The sequence below is a fragment of the Rattus norvegicus genome, chromosome 5 (assembly GCF_021556685.1).
Source record: "Rattus norvegicus strain SHRSP/BbbUtx chromosome 5, alternate assembly SHRSP_T2T, whole genome shotgun sequence".
NCBI lineage: Eukaryota > Metazoa > Chordata > Mammalia > Rodentia > Muridae > Rattus > Rattus norvegicus.
In genome coordinates, this window is record NC_141538.1 from 126,352,585 (window position 1) to 126,361,853 (window position 9,269).

Here is a 9,269-nt window from a genome sequence, read left to right on the forward strand (position 1 = left end):
GAATAGAGTTGATGGGAAGAGAAGTGGTCAAAGGCAAACCAGTAATCTCAAGTTAGTATTCTGGTTGGAGATGGCCACAACAAGTCCTTTGAAGAAGCCAAAAAAGCACCCCATGAAAAAGCCACAACTTGAGAGTGGTTTGGGCATACTAGAGAGATCAAGTGGCTGGTCAGTTTTACAGATGCACCCCAAGCCAGACTAGAGGAGCATCAAACTCCCCTAGGCACATAAGAGAGAACAACACATCCTTTCCTTTGTCTCCCATGCCATATCAGTCTGAGATGTAAAGTCCCAAGGGAAAATGTAATGAAGGAGGAGTGGACAAGATCATCCCATTTCTCCTGTTTCTTGCTTAGTTCAGTCTCTATATCAGTCAGGATCTGAGCAGGAAACAGCAGCACATACTGACTGGGTATTGAAATGTGTTTTGTATCTTCAGAATATATGAGACCTGAGAAGGAATGGAATAGAACTTCTGACAGCTCGCAGCTATGGCCACGATCATACCAAAAAGTTTATGGAAGGAAAACAGACAGCAGCCTGGGAAGTTCTGCAGCAGAAAGAATAGGTTCAGGGAAAAGACATAATCTTCCTCTCTGGAAGGGGGTTGAGGTAAGAAATAATCTTCATAGCCTCCCCAGTGGTAGAACTAAAGCATAAGGAAACTTGTTCATGTTTCCTGTTCGATTTATCTTCCTGGGGTGGAGAAGAAGCAGGAGTATGAGTCACAGGGTAGATGAAAACATCCAACGTTGACCTCTTCTGCCAGCCTCTTGGATTAGCTAAGCTTCATTGACTTGTTCTGTGTCCAGCAAGGCTAAGCCTCTGAGGATGGAAGGATAGTCCAAAGATCTCAGTGGTGATAACAAGGACACCCTAGGTTTTAGGACTCAAGAATAGTACTTCTCGTCTTTATTATTACAGCAGCCAAATATGAAGAGATGTTGACAGGTAGCTTAAGCAAATACAAGGACAGTTAGGGATAAACCTGCCATTACACATCCCTGGTTATGTGAAAAGAGACAAGGATATTCCTCCCAGGTGTTAGTTAGCATGTTAGCATTTCTTTTAGGCTCTAGCCAACAGTTACCTAGGAACAGCCAGATAGGCCTGGCTTGCCGATAGGCCTCTCTTCTCTCTCTCTGGTGATTCTCTCTGTCTCTGTCTCTGTCTCTGTCTCTCTCTGTCTCTGTCTCTCTCTCTCTTTCTCTCTTGCTCTAGCTCTTGCTCTCTGACCCCTTTCTCCCTCTCTCTTTCCTTCCCCCTCCCCCTCTCTCTCCAAGTGTTTCTGGCCCTGACTGGCCTCTCCCCCCACCCCCGTCCTACTCTGTCCCCTCTCTTTCTCTGCCTCTACTCCCTTCTCAACTCCCCTTCCCATGCCCCCAAATACACTTCATTTTATACTAGACCCATATTATGGATGGTACCTCGGGGGGGGGGAGGGATGCCTCAACATGAGCTCACTGAGATACCCCCTTCTGCTGCACCATACTGCACTTTACAAAACATAGCACTGTGCCTTCATCTTTCCCCATTGAGAGAGTGTGTCTATGTGAGGGCATCCCTTCATGCCCCTGCTTACAAGTGCATTTACTTTTTATAGTCAATGCAATTTCTTCTAGAAGGCTACCCTGTGGGAAGGACATTCTGTACTCTGCCCCATTCATAGTTCACAATAAGTTCAGAGCTTTCTTACATAAGGTTTAGTTTGGGGATTCGGGAAAGCAAACCTTTCTTATTTTCAGAAAGCAGATAGATGGGTTTGGTGTTCTTTTCCTTTCCTACCCAGATACCATGGCTTCTAGGGGAATTCCTTTACTTTCCATGAGACTCTGCAGCACCTAGATTTAGATAATAAAATATGTGCTTGGTATCAGTAGCTGAGTAAATAGTAAAATAGGAAATAGTAAAGTCACATTTGTCTGGGTCCTAAGCTGCTTTTTAATACCTATGGGATATTGCTATGAGGGTACATTTTGGGTACTCCTTCAGAGGCCACCAGAGAGCTTTCCTGAACCTGAACAAACTGTCCTAGACTGGATCCAATGCAGACCACCATGAGCCAGCCAGATGGCCATTTGTATAGACCAGGCTTGTCTAAACTATTCTGAACAGACTGCTCTCAGCACCTGGGAGAGTTCCTGGGGAACTGAGGGTGAGTAAGATCTTAGACTCATTCAACAGCATTCCTACAAACTATGGCATTTCTCAGTCACAAAAGTCTATGAAGAATCCCACAGACCAACTGACCAGACACAAGGCTCAAAATCACATTGAGATAAAGCCAGAATCACGTACACAATGTGTTTCAGACCTTTAATACAAATCCCATGCCACCTGTATGGAAACTTCCATAACCTCATATTGCATTTGGCCGTGCCTTGGGTTGCTAGACCAGCCCATTCCTGAAATAGGATCCCCTAAAGCTTTGGAACTTAGCTTCCATAGGTACTTGTAACTTGCTGCTGGTGACAACAGCAGAGCTCCTCCCATCTCTGCTTTTATCAGAAGGGGAAGGTTCATTACTAAAGGACCAGTCAGTTCAGAAGGGAATCTAAGCCTCTCCTGGATGCTGTACGTGTTACTGCTGGACCTGTTGATTTTGAAACACAAAATGCTTTTTTTTTTCCTACAAGCACTAAACTGTGGTCCTGAAGCCCAGTGGCTTGAAGAACTGAGATGTTCTTGGTGCCTTTCCCATAGAGCTTGGACCTTTGGATGCCTCTTTTCTTTCTGGAAGCACAGAAGGTCACACTGTTCCATAAGCCAGGTTGTAAATATCAAGGGATTAAACCGCATTTCCATGTTAGGTTGGCAAACATACTAATATCACTTCTGACTGTCTTCTTTTTTCTTTTTTCTTTTTGTTTCCACTTTCCTGCTGTTTGCATGACCTCGATAATCCATTTCATTTTAATTTTTCTCTCGGAGTCTGCTTCTGGAAAAGAAAATCAAGTAGGTTTCATAGTCTGTGTCTGATAGTTGCCCAAACCTCACTCAAGTGAAAGTTTAAATTAAATTAAGATTTCAAAATGTTCACATAGCATGGAAAATAATAGTATGATTGGCCTGTGATTCTTTGTATAGAGAATTCACAAATCAGAATTGGCAAGGATATTTCTAGGCCACATCAGCCTCCCAAGCTGAGACGTCATTTTGTTGTTTCTGACATGGTCCACTGCTCACTTCCTCATCTCTGGAGGCCACTCAGGTACCTCACTACAACACTGTCCCTTGTAACAAGCAGAGTTTGCTTGTGATGTTGGAGGACATCTGAGGAGATAAACCTCAAAAGTATATGGTTCCCATTAAATTTAAGTCTACAGAATTAAAATCCTCTTACTGCACAATGATGTGAGCTACACAGCACCAGATGCAACCACCAGGATACCCTTTTATACTCCTCATTTCCTCTTGTTCACCTTGATGTTTCTGCAGGGAAGAAGAGCTTCTGAACCTTCAAGGGAGCCATCAGCAGAGGTGCCTAAAGTGTGCCTATGGTACCAGCCGCACGTCCACATCCTTTTAGAAGCTCTGTCATACCTTAGAATCCAGTTCTACTGGCCCACCTTAGCTGAGTGGACATGGGAGGAGTTAGAAGGGGCTCTGCCTGGCAGGAGGAACGTATCATCCCTAAGGTACAGAAATGTGTGTTCAAGCTAGCAGGGCATTCCGAGATCAGCACATTGAGGTCCCGGGAGTCTACTCAGGAGTTACTGACAGACAGACATCATCACAAAATAACCTTGGCTGGGGGAGCTCTAGGGTTGTCAGAGCCACAGCTGGATGAAAGCAGTGATTCTCACCTGCATCTGTGAAGGTAGAGAAGAGGTCTCTGGATGCCTTCTGTAACTCTATCCGTTGCAGAGACAATAATGCCACAAACCACCCATGTTAGCATGCTATGTTCCTCGCTTTTTATTTTAAAAGTAAACTTATCAATTTATCATCTTGAATATACATAGCATAAACAAATAGCATTGATGGCATTTACTAAGAAATCAAAGCCACCACCTTGACTAATAAACACGAATGTCGTTAGATTTTTGTTGATCCTTGTATCTCTCCCTAGACATACATTTCTCAAGATCAAGTTTCTTTGTATTCTCAGCACCAGGCCCAGGACGGGTTATGAAGTAGACAGTAGATAAAGTACTTGTTTAATGAATGTCAAATATGACTACTTGTAACCTGGGGACATACTGCCACATTTTAGCATGCAAACATGTGTTGACAGCTGACTTTCATATATAAACGATTGCACTGTGCAGGGACCGTGACAAGATTAGGAAATATATAAAGATGGATTCTTCTAAATTCTCTTCTATTATAGAAAGAGGTGAGGGACTAAGATGAAAAGACAGTGGAGTTTCAGCTGTGGAGAGGAGAATCCATTGTGATGTAGCACAATTAAAGTTGCAAAAAGAGCAAATCAGAGAAAGGACAGAAACTCAGTTTCCTCCCAGACCCCCAGTGCTACTGGTCATTGACTCTGATCCATCACAGCAACCATTAAACAGAAATAGAAAATCATATATACTCCTGAATTCGCAAAACTGGAAAAATGGAGGAAGTTGAGCAGGCAGGTGATGCTGGGAACTTGGGAATAAGTGAGATCATTGTAAGCCACTAGCTTGTCTAATTTCTTAGTAAAGCATTCTTTCTCCCTATCAGGCAAACTGTCTATAGTTTCCTAAACCTTAGCTCCAGGTCCACTGCTAACACTGATGCAAACTGTCTCATGTAAGCTAGAAAGAGAAAGAGGAGATAGAGGGTCATTGAAAGAGACAGGAGCCTGGAGTTTATCCCTCCCACTGGCAATTCTCGTGACTTTAGGGAGAAATCCTAGTACCTCTCCGGGCCTCAGTTTCCTTTCTCAACAGCAAGGACATTGTGGGCTTTGGTCTCTGAGGTATGATACCATGTGTTTCTTTAAGATTCTCCCAGTAAATTAGGGCAGAGAAAAATGTGAACTCTTGGGAACACTATCCAAGAACCATCCAGAAGGAAGGTGAGCCAAGTTCATAAGGCGATTTAATCCTTAGACGCAAGCTCCAGCCAATAAACAGACAGGCTGTGTGATTCTCTTTGCTGTGTTTTCCTATTTTCGTGCCAAGCCTGAAATGCTAAGTCATTGCTTTTGCTAGAAGGATATTTTCTTATTGCATTCTGAGGATTTGAACAAATATTTTCATTTTGAGGAAAGCTTTGAGAACATTTTCAAATTGCAGGTTTGACTTTCAGAACTAGAAGAGGAACTTCCAATCTCCAATGCGGAGCTCTCAGGTTTGGGCTACCACAGGACAGAAAGGAGCCAATCAGCATCTTCCCAGCTCAACCTTGACACACCCTTCCTGCTGCACTGCCTGGGCTCCTGGCTAAGCATGTAGGCTCTGTGGTTACTAGAGCTGTTCTGTCCTGTCCGGAGAGGCAGATTCTGACCAAGCAGTTATCTTCATAACTGGTGGACAGATGCAAGTTGGCCACCTACGTGGAAAACTCCCTCAACTTTTGTCTACACAGATGCCCGTCTGAAATTCCATTTCTGGGACAATAACACCTTCCTACAGCCAGGCACGTTTCTTTCCCGTTGTCAGAAAAAGCTTAGAACACTAGACCAAGGTTCCACAAATTATAACAATGCTAGCTGACCACCCACAAGCCAGCAGGGAACAAGCAGATTCTCTCTCTCTCTCTCTCTCTCTCTCTCTCTCTCTCTCTCTCTCTCTCTCTCTCTCTCTCTCTCTCTCTCAATTCCAGGGAAAAACTGACCGTGGTAGAAATTGAATTCAGTCCCCAACACTGCCTCCTTGTCTCCCTCCACCCCCACCACAGTCACACACACACTATTGATATCGATCACTTTTGAAGCAGTTGTGTGCCAATCAGCCTCCCAAAGTGGCTATTTGTCTAGATTTCAACTCATCATTCAGGTGGCATTTTATGAGGAAGAAAAAAAAAAACTGTGTGTGCATGGGGGCAAGGGGCCATATGATGAAAGGGGAGTCTTTCAAATCAGGATCTTTCTTCCCAGATGGCTCTTGTTTATGTCAGGTTGAGAAGGAAGCTAACCAGGACAGGGTCTTCGGTCCTTTCACCTCTCTGATATTGCACAGTGTGTAGTCCTAACAAGAGGCCCGAATGAGGCCAAGTAATCACAGAGAGCAACCTCTAAACTGCAAGCTGAGATAAAACTCGCCCTTTTTTAATGTTAGTTGCCCGAGGAAAGTTGACCAACGCGTTGTAGCAGATTAAAATCAGCCTTGCCATTGGCCAAAATACATTAAAATTGCATTTTTTTTCTCTCCAGGCAGAAACAGTCTCCATGTTCCTTTGGGGTTCACACCACACAGTTCCTCAGACATTATAGACACTTCATCTCCACTGTCAGCTGCTTTCTTTTCAGTAGTGCACACACTTATTGTTTACTCATGACTATGTTGATCTTTTTACAAACACTGCCTTTGTTCAGTGGTATAACTCTAGCATCTGAAAGAGTTTGTGACCTACAGTCGGTCTTTAATACATACTTGCTGCATAAGTGAATAGGGAAAGGAGAAACAGCTTGCTATCCTGCAGGTAAGATGCTGGGAACTTACTGTCCTGTGGTGGTTAAAGCTTGAAGACTGGATTGAACAAAGCACATTTCAATGTGCTTCATAAAGCACATTTATGAAGCAGACGAATAACGGCTACTGTGTTGTCTTTGATAATATTATCTGTTCTTATCCATTAGACCTTGAGTCTTGTACAGGGATTTGGCCCAGACTAAATGAACAGAAAAACCATGAGGTCAGTGTCTTTGGTTAAGGTTTAATGAGCTCCCAGGACTGCCCGTAGAATTTGGAGGACAAAGGGTCAGAGCTACATCATGATTCCTTTCAGGAGAACTAACTGATCATTTCATCAGCTTTCTTGAGGGGGAAGAGAATCACCGGAAGAATGAATGTTTGGAGCAGCACTGTCCGATGATCCCTTTAGACTCTGAGAGGAAGGACTCTTGCTGCTAGATCGAATTAGGCAACTGCGTGTGTTTCACAATCTGCGATGCCACGTTCAAGGATTTGAAATATCCTTCAAGAATTTGTTTGAGTTTGTTTAAAACCCAATGTTTTACTTGACCTCAGAAGCCTCTCTTTTTTTTAAACTTTTCATGAAACTATGTTTCTTTAGCTTGTAAAATTTTCTTTTTGAAAAAACCTTCATTTCCCTTCCCCAGCCACTCATATATGGCCTAGACACCCTTAAACAAATTCTGAGTCAGTGGCTTTCAACCTTCCTGATGCTGTACCCCTTTAATACCGTTCCTTCCTCTTGTTGTGGTGGCCCCAACAACAAAATCATTTTTGTTGTCACTCTGCAACTGTAATTTTGCTACTTTTATGAGTCGTAATGTAAGTATCTGTGTCTCTGTATTTTCCCACTGTCTCAGGTCTACATACCATGCCCCTCTACCCTTCTTTTTCACCCGCCTAGTGTTGGAGGATTAGAAAGGATCTGGGTGAAGATAGGTGGTGGATATAAGGACCCAATAAAGCAGCTAAAAAAAAAATCACAGTACAGAGAAGTGCAAAGCAAATGAAGTGAATGAGAGGTAGGTAAAATAAAATAAAATAAAATGTTAAAACCACCCAAATGTAAGCTATACAAGAAGGAGTTATCGCTTCTCGGCCTTTTGGCTAAGATCAAGTGTGGTATCTGTTCTTATCAGTTTAATATCTAATACGTCCTCTATCCGAGGACAATATATTAAATGGATTTTTGGAACTAGGGGTTAGAATAGGAGCTTGCTCCATCCACGCCACGCATCGACCTGGTATTGCAGTACCTCCAGGAACGGTGCACACCCTCTGGGGAATTTAAAAAAAAAAAAAAGAAGGAGTTTACTCTAACTATATAACACATGAGTGGTATCTCATTGGAAGTACAGTAAATATGTCACAAAGCCATCCAGGATCACTGTAAGACAGCAGGGGATTTATAATTCTTTATAAATATCTAAGTATATACAAGGGTATGTATTCTTTTTTTTAAGATTTATTTATTTTATTTATGTGTGTACACTGTCACCATCTTCAGACACACCAGAAGAGGGCATCAGATCCCATTAGAGATGGTTGTGAGCCACCATGTGGTTACTGGGATTTGAACTCAGGACCTCTGGAAGAGCAGTCAGTGCTCTTAACTGCTGAGCCATCTCTCCAGCCCAAGGATATGTACTCTTAACCATGAATATACCAAACTTTAATTAGCTGATGCTTTGGAGTTGACACTTGAGGTCTTTTCTGTTAAGACTTACCAAGGATAATTAAAATAATTCTTTAAAAAATCAAAAGGAAGGGGTTGGGGATTTAGCTCAGTGGTAGAGCGCTTGCCTAGGAAGCGCAAGGCCCTGGGTTCAGTCCCCAGCTTCGAAAAAAAGAAAAGAAAAAAAAAACAAAAGGAATATCAATGAATTCTTTGAAAGATTATCACCCAAGAAATCTAGATGCCCCACTCTTTCTAAACCATTCTAGCTCTTTCTCACCGGATAATAAACACCCTCTCTATGGACGTCCATGTAGTTAAGCAATACACTGAAGTACAGAGACTTTCTTCCCACCATGTACAATTTTTTGTGTGTAGAACGTTAGGTTTTGCAGTAGTAATCTTTTTTGAATGCAATAAGATATTATTGGACTTCAGTTGATTAGAGAATAATTAATTCTGTCTCTCCTCCCCCCTTTTCAGATATGATATATAATGTACCCCTTGCCCCATTTAAGTAATGACTTAATAACGAAATCATGTTTTTAACCAGCCACTCAAACACACTTGTCCACGGGATTCAAAACATCACATTGCATTTTATAAATATGAGCAAATATTATACTCAACAAGAATGATAATCTTTCCGTCTTGAAACACGATGAGATAAACTTAGTTTAAGGCACCCACACAACGTCTCACACAAACCCGAGAGCATCATTTCCTTGTTTTCTGTTTCTGCGTACATTCTCAGACGGTGCTGCCCGTGACGGGGTAGGCAGGATCCGCGCGGACATTGATGTGTGAGCTCTGCAGCAGCCTCTCTTGCATTACCTCATAAATAGCTGTCTGTTGGAATAAGATGATGGCTTGGGTGCAGTTCTCTTTCTCTTTAATCCACGATTAAAATAGTCAGTGGAACTTAAAAGGGATTAAAATGTGTCTTGAAGCCAAAAGAAAGTGGGATACAAATTCATAGACTAGCTGTCTCAAAGAATTCTGAAACTGGACTGCAGAAATGA

The 9,269-nt window shown here is 42.4% G+C and overlaps 1 non-coding gene across 1 annotated transcript; it reads left to right on the forward strand.

Moving 5' to 3' along the window:
- Window positions 1-7,659: 7,659 nt before the first annotated feature.
- Window positions 7,660-7,850, forward strand: LOC120103289 (U2 spliceosomal RNA). The gene has a single exon (XR_015621516.1). It is a non-coding gene; the product is annotated as a U2 spliceosomal RNA (small nuclear RNA).
- Window positions 7,851-9,269: the final 1,419 nt, after the last annotated feature.